At 34.4% G+C, this 10950-nt stretch overlaps 1 pseudogene across 1 annotated transcript; it reads left to right on the top strand.

The window, feature by feature from the left end:
- Positions 1 to 839: 839 nt before the first annotated feature.
- Positions 840 to 1454, top strand: LOC308279501 (small ribosomal subunit protein eS8-like; annotated as a pseudogene). The gene has a single exon. The product of its transcript is annotated as a small ribosomal subunit protein eS8-like (transcript).
- The last annotated feature ends 9496 nt before the right edge of the window (positions 1455 to 10950 follow it).

Here is a 10950-nt window from a genome sequence, read left to right on the forward strand (position 1 = left end):
ATGGCTATGCCCTTGGAATAGAGATTCCAGTTTTATTCCTATCTGACTTCCCAATGTTTATTCATTGTTACTAAAATAAACTTAGCTAAGAAAATACAATCAAATTTCTTCAGGAATTGGGGAGATATAAAAACAAATTATGTTCATACACCCTATTGAAGATGATAAAACACATAGAAACAAGAAACATGAGGTACCTGTTGTATAAATTTTTCATGTGAAAATAGTTTAACTTAGTGGAGCATGGTCTTGCATGCTTGTAATCCCAACATTTGGGAGGCTGAGACAGGAGGATCATGGTTTGTAGGCTCCCTCAGCTACTTAGTGAGGCCCTGTTTCAAAATAAATAATAAATTAAAAATAGGGCAGGGAATGTAGCTCAGAGGTCAAATGCCCCTCGGTTCCATCCCCAGAATTCCAAAAAAAAAAAAAAAAAAAAAAGGAAAAAGAAAAAAAAGTAAAGAGAAAAAAAATAGTTTAAACCCAAAGAAGGTGTTTGAATCCAGGCCTTGAATATAGATTCACTAATTTTGATGGTCATAATAATTTTATTAGGTAAAAAGACCTGTTAGCTTTAGCCTTAATTTACAGAAAAGGATTTTGTGGCTCAAAGAAAGAACATGATTTGTATAAAAGGCATTAGGCTCAGGGGAACACCCCTTGTATTCTATTCCTGAAAAACCTTTAAGAAAACATTTTATTGGTTTTAATTTTCTAATTTGTAAACTAAATAAGTGAAATGGAGTAACTTTTTAATATTCTCATTTTATGACATTAAAACTTTGTGACAAACTGGACTGTGAGCCTTTGCGTTTCGTCTTTCCAGCCAGTGCCGAGCGATGGGCATCTCTCAGGACAACTGGCACAAGCGCCACAAGACTGGGGGCAAGAGAAAGCCCTACCACAAGAAGCGGAAGTATGAGCTGGGACGCCAGGCTGTCAATACTAAGATCACCCCTGCCGCGTACACACAGTCAGAGTGCGAGGAGGGAACAAGAAGTACCGAGCCCTGAGACTGAATGTGGGCATCTTCTCCTGGGGCTCTGAGTGTTGTACCCGCAAAACAAGGATCATTGATGTTGTCTACAATGCGTCCAGTAATGAGGTGGTCTGCACCAAGATGCTGGTGAAGAACTGTATCGTGCTCATTGATAGCACCCTTTACCGGCAGTGGTATGAGTCCCACTATGCACTGCCCCTGGGACACAAGAAAGGGGCCAAGCTGACTCCTGAGGAGGAAGAGATTTTACACAAAGAATATTCAAAAGAAGTATGATGAAAGGAAAAAGAATGCCAAAATCAGCAGTCTCCTGGAGGAACAGTTCCAGCAGGGCAAGCTGCTTGCCTGCATCGCATCAAGACCAGGACAGTGTGAGCGAGTGGATGGCTACGTCCTGGAGGGCAAGGAGCTGGAGTTCTATCTGAGGAAAATCAAGGCACTGAAAGGCAAATAAGTCCTTATTTCGTGTAATAAAGGTGTTTATTGATTAAAAAAAACTTTTTCATGTTAACCTAGTCATTTTTGTATTCCAGTTCTTTCTGATCTGAAATTACTACATTTTATTCTACTTTTTTTGCATTGAGAGCAAGAAGATTCTTATTCTATCAGTGGAATAGAACAAAGTCAGATAATGATGTTAGTTGCAACCAAAACCTCTTGAGTCATGCTTGGGATTATAAAATTTTAAAATTCAGAAAAAAATAAAATAATTTTTTGTTTTCAATAAGATAAAAATGTCTTCATACATACTGCCCTTGACCAAGATGTAATGAACAGATGTTGCAAACTGTTTCTCTTCGCAAGAGAAAACATCTGAAAAAAACACTTTCACTTTCAAAGGGAGAAAGGACATTATTTCATTCCTTATCTAAAAAGGAAAATTTCTTCCTTAGTATTTTGTTTGAAGAAAGAATAACCAAATTTTATTTTAAGATTTTCAAATAATCACATCTGCAGGTTCAGATTTGCAAATATGGTCATATTGTGAGGCTTGTCTTGGATATAATTTTTTTTTTTTTTTTTTTGGTGGTACTGGGGTTCCTGGAAGCCCTTCTACCTCCAGGATACACTCCCACTGGCTACACTCCCAGACCTATTTTTTTAACTTTTTTATGTGGAAACAGGGTCTCTTAAGCCAGCGCGGCTGGCTCCGAACCAGCACGATCCTCCTGTCTCCGCCTCCCAAGCGGGGCGATTACAAGCGTGTGCCACCACCCCTGGTTTGGATATAAATTTTTAAAAGACACTATTAAACCCACCACATTTCTAACTCTTAGTAAAAATTTAATTGAATGCAATTGCTTCTTAGTATCATAGTAGGTGAAGTATAAATTACAATTTTTTTATTTACTACAGTAAATAAAATATGATATATTTTACTATTAAGGATTGAAGATACTATACACATTTATTGCAAAATTCATTGAAAGCTGGATGAACAAATATATATTCCTATTTCTTCTTTAATCATTTAACAAGAAAATCTTTTCATTATAGATACATTCTAGCTCTGTGAGACATGGGGTCCTGAGTATATATATTGTACTTGTGTGTGCTCTTCCTTCTTTGCATCATTTTAGCTTTTGGTATTCTTCCTGGTGTTTTATATAAATTAAGATTTGATTCTGCAGCATAATACACAAAATCCAAATTTCTACTCACTTAACAAAATAGTTGACAGCTCAGGGTTGGTATTAATAATTTCAAATTACTCTTTTTCTTGAGATTCCTTTTTTTTTTCTTTCTCACCCTCCTAGTGATCTCTGGTCTTAGATGACTGGTTAACTTCTAGACATTACATCTGTATTTCATGAATTGGAAATAATACAATGAAATAGACAATGGAGTGCATTATCTTTAAGAAGACTTTCTGAATATTGCACATAACACTTTCACTTGTATGTCACTGGCTCAAACTTAATTTTCTCTTCTATCCTCACTGGAAGGAAGAGGAAACAGTGGAATCTTTACATAAATGACATTGGCCAAAATAAGTTTGGGGTTATGTTATTAAGAAAGAATGGCCATTGGGTGGCAACTGGTGGTATTTTTTACATTGTTACTGAAGGAACTTGATAAAGATAAGAAGATATTTCACACCATTTGACCACAACAGATTTATTTCAGATCACCTTAGTTTGAAAAAGTATCACTTAAATTAAAACAATGAAAACTCATTCTAATTTCAAAACAATGGTTTCTACATTCGTGAGCATTTGACACTTGTAAGAATAACCTGACATTTTTCTACACTTTAATTAACTGGTGATGCCAAAACTTTTAAACATGAGTGAAAACAAAATGAAGACAAGGAAAATAAGCCTGTAAGTTGTGAGTTCCTTTGTTGACTCATGGGTTTATAATCCAACATTTCTCACCTTGCTACTGATCATTAGTATGATATATAAATAAGTGACTACTTACAAATAAAGCCATGGTACAGGAATAAATCATTCTAAAACATTTGAGCACTGCATTGCAGCACCTCAGTTGCTCCTTCTCCTTAAAAAAATTATCTTATTTCTTACATTTTAGTATTTATGACTTGGGCATGTGGCACTCTTCTTGTGTATTATAATAATGTACAGATTCTTGGATAAGAAGTACATTATTAAGTTGTTAATGACAAAGTCAGACTGTAGTATCAAAACACTTGAGCTTATAGAGTGGAAGGTTGCAGGGAAAGTTTCAAAGTCTACTCTCTATAACCGTATGTGTTATCCTTAGCCAGGAAAGAATGCCCACACCACTTTTTAATAATGACTCTTAGCCAGGCATGGTGGTGCATGCTTGTAATCCAAGTATTTGGGAAGCTGAAACAGGAGAATCACACATTGGTATCAGCCTCAGCTATTTAGTGAGGCCTTCAGCAACTTAGACCCTGTTTTAAAATAAAAAGAAAGGGTGGTAGGTGTAGCTCAGAGGTAAAATTCCCCTAGATTCAATTCCCATTACCACAAAAAAAAAAATGACTCTCTAAGAAGCAAAGCAATCAAATTTTCTATTTCTAATCATCTTCCTTTCTAGATACTAGTAGAAGAGTTACACTTATTTTTCTTTCAAGCCTACTATGATGATTTTTATTGATCTTTCTTCTAGTCTTAAAACACTTTAAATTTCAAAGGAAATTTGAATCTTATACTCTTGTTATTCCTTATATTTTAAATCTTTATAAAGTTTTTTTGTTGATATTGAGAAATGGTCTAGATTCTAACAAGTCAGATAATTTTTCTAAAATGCCTATTAGGGAAACAAGTACTGTATGGCTTCAATATATATAAAGCCTTACATAAGGGTAAAACTGTGTGAACTAGTGTGCCCTTGAAACAGCACAGTTTCAAAGAGCTGTGTTAAATCTTTTGTGTCCTGTGAGCTCCTTAGTGATGAGGAGTCATTTCAAAGTCTTTGCCAGCCCTCTTTTTTAAATGAAGCACAATTTTCACAGCTTTCTTAATACAGCTGTGAATTTCTCCTTCAAAATGTCAATGTTTTGAGGCAATATTTTACTTAGGCAATCCATTCACTTTGCTTTTATCAGGCTTTAACTGAATGACATACCACAGATTCTCATATGTTGATATTCACTGTGCAGAAGTGGATCTGGAGATGGGTACTGAATTGCAAATGTTTATGTATCCAGTGACCAATCATACATATGGTATTATTCTACAATTCTCTCTTCACTCTTGCATGTAATTAGTTGTGGATTTTATATTTATTTATTTATTTATTTATTTATTTATTTATTTATTTATTTTGGTGATACTGGGGTTCCTGGAAAGCCTTCTGCCTCTGTGCTACACTCTCAGGCCTATTTTTTATACATTTTTACTTGGAAACAGGATCTCTTAAGGCTGGCTTTTTTTTTTTTGGTGGTACTGGGGTTCCTGGAATCCCTTCTACCTCCGGGCTACACTCCCATACCTATTTTTACATTTTATTTGGAAACAGGGTCTCCTAAGCCAGCGCGCGCGGCTGGCTTCGAACCTGCGGGATCCTCCTGTCTCTGCCTCCCAAGCGCAGGGATTACAAGCTTGCACAACCATGCCGGGCTAGTTGTGGGTTTTAATTAGACCAATTATTTCATCAATAAGAGGTGCTATGGCACACATTCAGTGTGGTGTCAGTAGGAATTTATGACAGTAAGAAAATTCAAAGATTTTTATTTCCAATTTAGATGCAGCTTGAAGACAAGATTTAATTGTATAGAGGGAAGATGAAAACATAATTTAATATTACTTGTTTTACTCCATGGTCTTTTATCTCAAAGCCAATAAATATCATTCTACTTCTCATGCTGATGTTCAGTCTTTAGTTTTTAATATCTAAAAAGAGGTCAAAGTGATTTCCTCATCTTTTACTGGGAAATCCATAGAGCCTCTTTCAACAGTGTCACTGATACCTGCAATGCACAAGGAAGCAGATAAGGGGAAATAATTTGAGACCAATGTATGCAAAAGGATTTGTTGTTTCAATAGGAATCTCTCTTCTGATTGTTTATTGCCTAGTCCTTCAACAAACATTTGTTGAATACCTATCACATGACACACATTGTTCTGAGTGCTGATAACATAGCAGTAAACAACACAAAAAGAGCCTAGCATTCATCAAACACATATTCCTGTGCTGGAGACACAGGAAACAGGAGAAAGAGTATTTCAGATGGTAAAAAGTACTACAAAGATAATAAAATATGAGAAATACATAAGTGGAAAATGTGTGACTTATGCCAGTCTGTTTAAATGTACTCATCAAAGCTTTTTATGACATCAATAAGATCTTCTAAAGTTTCTTATGTAAGCTTTTAAAATATACTTGGAAAATGAGAAAGCATATAAACACAGTCAATTGCATTTCTAGCCTAAATGCATGCTATATTCTCTAATGAAAAGCAGCAGCCATCAGTTCAACAATGAGATGGAAGAAATACATGTTAGGGCAGACTCAATCTATTAACTTCATATTTGTTGCTAGACACAGTATTACAAAAATACCTTTGTCAAACAAATGTGTCTGATCTGATGGTACCAACTCAGAAAGCTTTTGTCACTGATCACCATATGCAGGTTTCTAGGACAGCTTGAGAGAGAGAGAGAGAGATGACTCTTTAAGGAGAGCAAATGAGCAAGCTGACATGATGGGAGGCAATTTCAAGCTGTCTCAGTGTGGGTGTCCTCACTTGTTGGGGTCATGCATGTATGTTGTCACCTGCCATGCTTCATTTTCTCAGTTCCTAGTGATGATCTGTTTGATAACTCTGTGTTTATAAATTGTTTCTTACACTTGGTTCTGTTTGCCTTTCTTATTTTCTACTTAACTATTGCCCTGACTTTTATTTTATTTGTTATCTGATTTCCCCAGTCCAAGATTTCTTCCCAGGCTCCTTGCCTTTGGCTACAGATTATGCAGCATATAAACTGACACAATCGCAATTAGGTATGCACACAAATATCTGCAGATAGCCTTATGGACTGATGCTCAACTGTGTTTTAAATTCTTCACAGGAAAATAATTTAAATCTACGTAGTTTTGAAAAGTTTCTATTTTGATTTATTATTTTAGATGAAGTGAGAAAAGTATCTGCTATTTGCATTACTCTCATCATTCTCTCTCAGGTTCCACCATAATTGTTGGTGGTCTTATAATAGTCTATATAAAGTTCAAATGATTAATTTCCTTTTTAACTAGCTAGGTATATATAACAATGCTCAGGTTTTATTTTAAACATCAATCTGGAGTTCATACCCCAGGGGCAATTTTGTCCTCATGGGATATTTGACAAACTGTATTTGTTATAATCCCAATGGAGTCGCAATAGTTTATAAAGGATAGATGCTAGTGATGCGTAAGAGATTATGCTAAATATTATTCAGGGAAAGCCCCCAGAGCCAAAAATCATCAGGCTTCAAATATCAACAGTGTCAATACTGAAGAATTTTATATAGGTTAATATAGATTAATGTAGGTCATTTTTTTCTGTAAGCTCCATCTATAATATCTTCTTATCTTAGAAATATATACTTTATGGAAATCTTTATAATGCAGACTTGTACATGACAAGAAAAAATTAAGATACATTAAATATATGGGATATACTGAGCAATATTGCAATACCATAGTTGTGGCTTTGCTAACAGTGTATTATATTTTAATCAATTCTTTGTACACTGAATTTCTTATGGCCAGCTGAAATATGTTATTTTATTTATATTGATATACATCTAAAAAAACTACATATAATTTGAGATGTGTGTGTGTGTGTGTGTGTGTGTGTGTGTGTACACAATAGTGGGGATTCAACACAGGAATGCTCTATCACTGAGCTATACTTCCAGTCCTTTATTATTTTTAGTTTTTATTCTGAGACAAGGTCTTTCTAAATTTTCCAGGCTGATATTTAACTTGCAATCTTCCTGACTCAGCCCCCCAAATAGTTGAGACAACAGGTATGTGTCACCGCACCTGACTTACCTTGAACATTTGTGTGTGTGTGTGTGTGGGGGGGAGTACTGGGAATTTAATCCAGAGGCATTGTACCTCTGAGTCATAACTCCATTAAATTTTACGATTTTGCTTTAAAACAAGGTCTCACTAAGTTACTGCATACTGGACTCAAACCTGCAGTCTTCTTGTCTCACAAGTATTGGGATTATAGGTGCAAACACAGTGACTGGTTAACTTTGAAATTAAATGTATTTTTTCTTAGTTTTTCAAACTGATTAAAATACTTTTATTTTTTTTACTTTTTTGCATATGGAAACTTGTCAAATGATCAATGTTCTCCACTCAGTCATATGGACCACAAGTCCATTTGATTCTTTGCTAATCACAAATGAAGGTTCATTTGTCGAATGGTGTTTGATAGATTTGAAACTATTTTTATAAAGGTAGGAATGATCAAAATTATACACATATAGCTGGGTGTGGTGGTGCATGCTTGTAATCCCCGTGCATGGAAGGCAGAGACAGGAGGATTGCGCAGGTTCGAAGCCAGCCTTGCTGGCTTAAGAGACCCTGTTTCCAGATTAAAAAACATAAAATAGGTCTGGGTGTATAGCCTAGAGGTAGAAGGGTTCCATCCCCAGTACCACCAAAAATTAATAAAAATATTATACACTTATAAAGACAAAACTTTAAATAATTTTCCTTTGAAATAACATTTTGAAATTAAATGATTTTTGAAGTATGAATTAGTATTAACAAATGTGTAAATTTAAATACGATGTGTACTTTCTGGATAAAATGGGTGTGGTAGTCCATGCCTGCAATCTCAGTACTTGTGAGGCTAAAACAGGAGAACCACAGGTTGTAGGCCGGTGTGGTTTAATAAAGTCAGAAATTTTTTCTAAAAATGAAAAAAAAAAAAAAACTAGGGAGTAGCTCATAGGTAGGGCATACTTGGACTCAATACCTAATAACACAAAACATGAAATAAAGTAGACTGAATAGCTGTTCCACTTTTATTTACTTCAAAACTCAAGTTAGTATTTTTGTTTCTTTTTAGTTGTTTTCATTTATTTATTTTTGTAAAATAAAATCAATCTAAATCTTACCAATAGAAAAATACTAAAACAAACTTGGCCTTAAGAAATCAGATGATTTAACAATTTATAATCATAAACACAGAAGGTATATGAGAAGTAAAACCATTTTTCTGGACTTTATTTCTAACAACTTTTAGGTCTCAGGCCAATAACTTCTAGTTCAAAATCTTAAAGTGAAGAGTATTATAGCTTGCTTGTACAAAATCCAATCTAGGTCATTGCTTTTTGCTAGAAGAAAAGCAGTTAGGTAAAAAATATAGCAAGATTTTGGCATAGAAGTGGCATAGAAGGAATATCAACAATTATTCATAGCTTTATATTTTCATTAGCTAAAAAGAAATATCTAATAGCATGTTTTCTTTATCCCATTGTTTCTAAGCAGTTGACATATCCCCTCAGCGCTAAACACAAGTTCTGCAACAAAAGATGTTAGACAAACCTGATTTTCATATCCACACCCCACAATTTAGTAGCTGTACAATATTTTTCTATTTTTATGAAGTTTGTTTGTTTATTATTTTGTTGCCTGTGCCTTTGGAATCATATCCAAGAAATCACTGCCAATTACAATGTTGTGAACTTTTATGTCCCAGGTTTTCTTCTAAAAGTTTATAGTCTTAAGATTTACATTTAGGTATTTTATATATTTTGAGTTAATATTTGTATATGGTGTTAGGTAAGGGCCCAATTTTATTTTTTTCATGTAGTTATTATATTTCAAGAATATTTAGTGAAAAGATTATTATTTTCTTCACCAAATGTTTTTGGAAACCTTGTCAAAAATAACTTGGCCATATATAGAAGAAAAAAAAAACATATCAAAATTAATCAGGAGACCAAGCATGGGAAGGAGGGAGGGGGAGGGAAGGGCTAGAGATTGGGTAGGGGCTGATTGGGTGTTGTGTGCGTGTATTTCTCCACAAGTTTTTTTATCCCATTAATATGTATGACTACACTGCACCAATAAAAATGTATTTAATAACAAAAAAGAAGGTCCATATATTTAAAAAACGTTCCAGAACTTTTCAAATATTAATGTAAGAATACACAAGGACTCTGAGAAAGGGTTAATGGAGGAAAATATAAGTTCCCCCTCTTTATTAAGGAAGCCAGAGACAACAAATGTGTGGCTTCTTGTCATGTGCAGTATTTCTTGCTGTCTCAATTACTATAATGCTACATATTTCCATTTCTTGTGGGTGAAGTTTAGGAAGCTGATCATATCTCCAACATTTTTTTTAAATCAAGATTGCTGTTAGAACTAAGATTTTTGTTTGATTTTTTTAATGCTAGGATTTGAACCCAGGAGAATTCTTCTTCTGAGCTATATCTCAGCCTTATTCTTTTATTTTATTTTGAAAGAGTCTGATTAGGTTGCTGAAAGTTTCACTACTTGCTGAAGCTATCATGAAGCTTTTATTTGTGTGTGTGTGTATGCTTCAGTTCCTTTTCACTTTTTTCTTTTTTTTGGTGGTTTCTGGAAGCCCTTCTACCTCGGGGATATACTCCCAGACCTAATATATATATATATATATTTGGAAACTCACAATTGTGAGTTGTGAGGCTAGGAACATAAATATGCATGTGTTAGTCTATTCTTGAACCTGTAATCCTTCTGATTCAGCCTTTCAAGGACTGAGATTACAGGTGTTTGTCACCAAGCACAGCTAAGAACTAAGTTTAATGTTTTATTTGGTACATGGTAGAATCTCAATAGATGTTATACATTATTGATAGTAGTAAAGGGCCAAAAATATTGCAACCAGTTATAAGGATCAATTATTTGGCTGTGACCCACTTCTGGAAACAGACTTCTTCAGAGCTTTTCTCTGAAATGTACCCCTCATATTGGCCTTCATTTAAATTGTACCACCACTTCCCTAAATAAACTTCTTATATTTCCTAAAATGAGAAAAAAAATATTTGAGAATCTGAAACTATGTACAAATGGAAATGATCTTGTGCTAGAAAATTATTTTAATCCCATAACCTTATGTATATGGTTTGACTATTATCATGTGCATATATTCCTTTTAAAAGAAAACCTTTTTCAGAAAGGATCTGAGACATCATTGTTTTCACTCAAGGAAATCTCCACTAGGATATATACTTCTCAACTAGGATATATACTTCTTTTTTTATTTTCAACTACTCTGGTGCTTCCTCCTGGTTTTGAATTTAACCAGAGTATTTCCACTGTGGAGTGAGCAATTGTCAGAGTAAGACAGTTTTGTTCAGTGATGGTTGTTTATCATTTTGGAACAGAGACATTATATGCCAAACTGCTTCACCAACCTATCAAATTTTCCATTATCTCTGGCTGTGAATTTTCCAACTTCCTGTGCTTCATTTTGTTGTCAATCCAAACATATTTACTTAATTCTGACCCTTCTATCAACCTTCTAT

Source organism: Muscardinus avellanarius (genome assembly GCF_963383645.1).
Source record: "Muscardinus avellanarius genome assembly, chromosome: X".
Taxonomy (NCBI): domain Eukaryota; kingdom Metazoa; phylum Chordata; class Mammalia; order Rodentia; family Gliridae; genus Muscardinus; species Muscardinus avellanarius.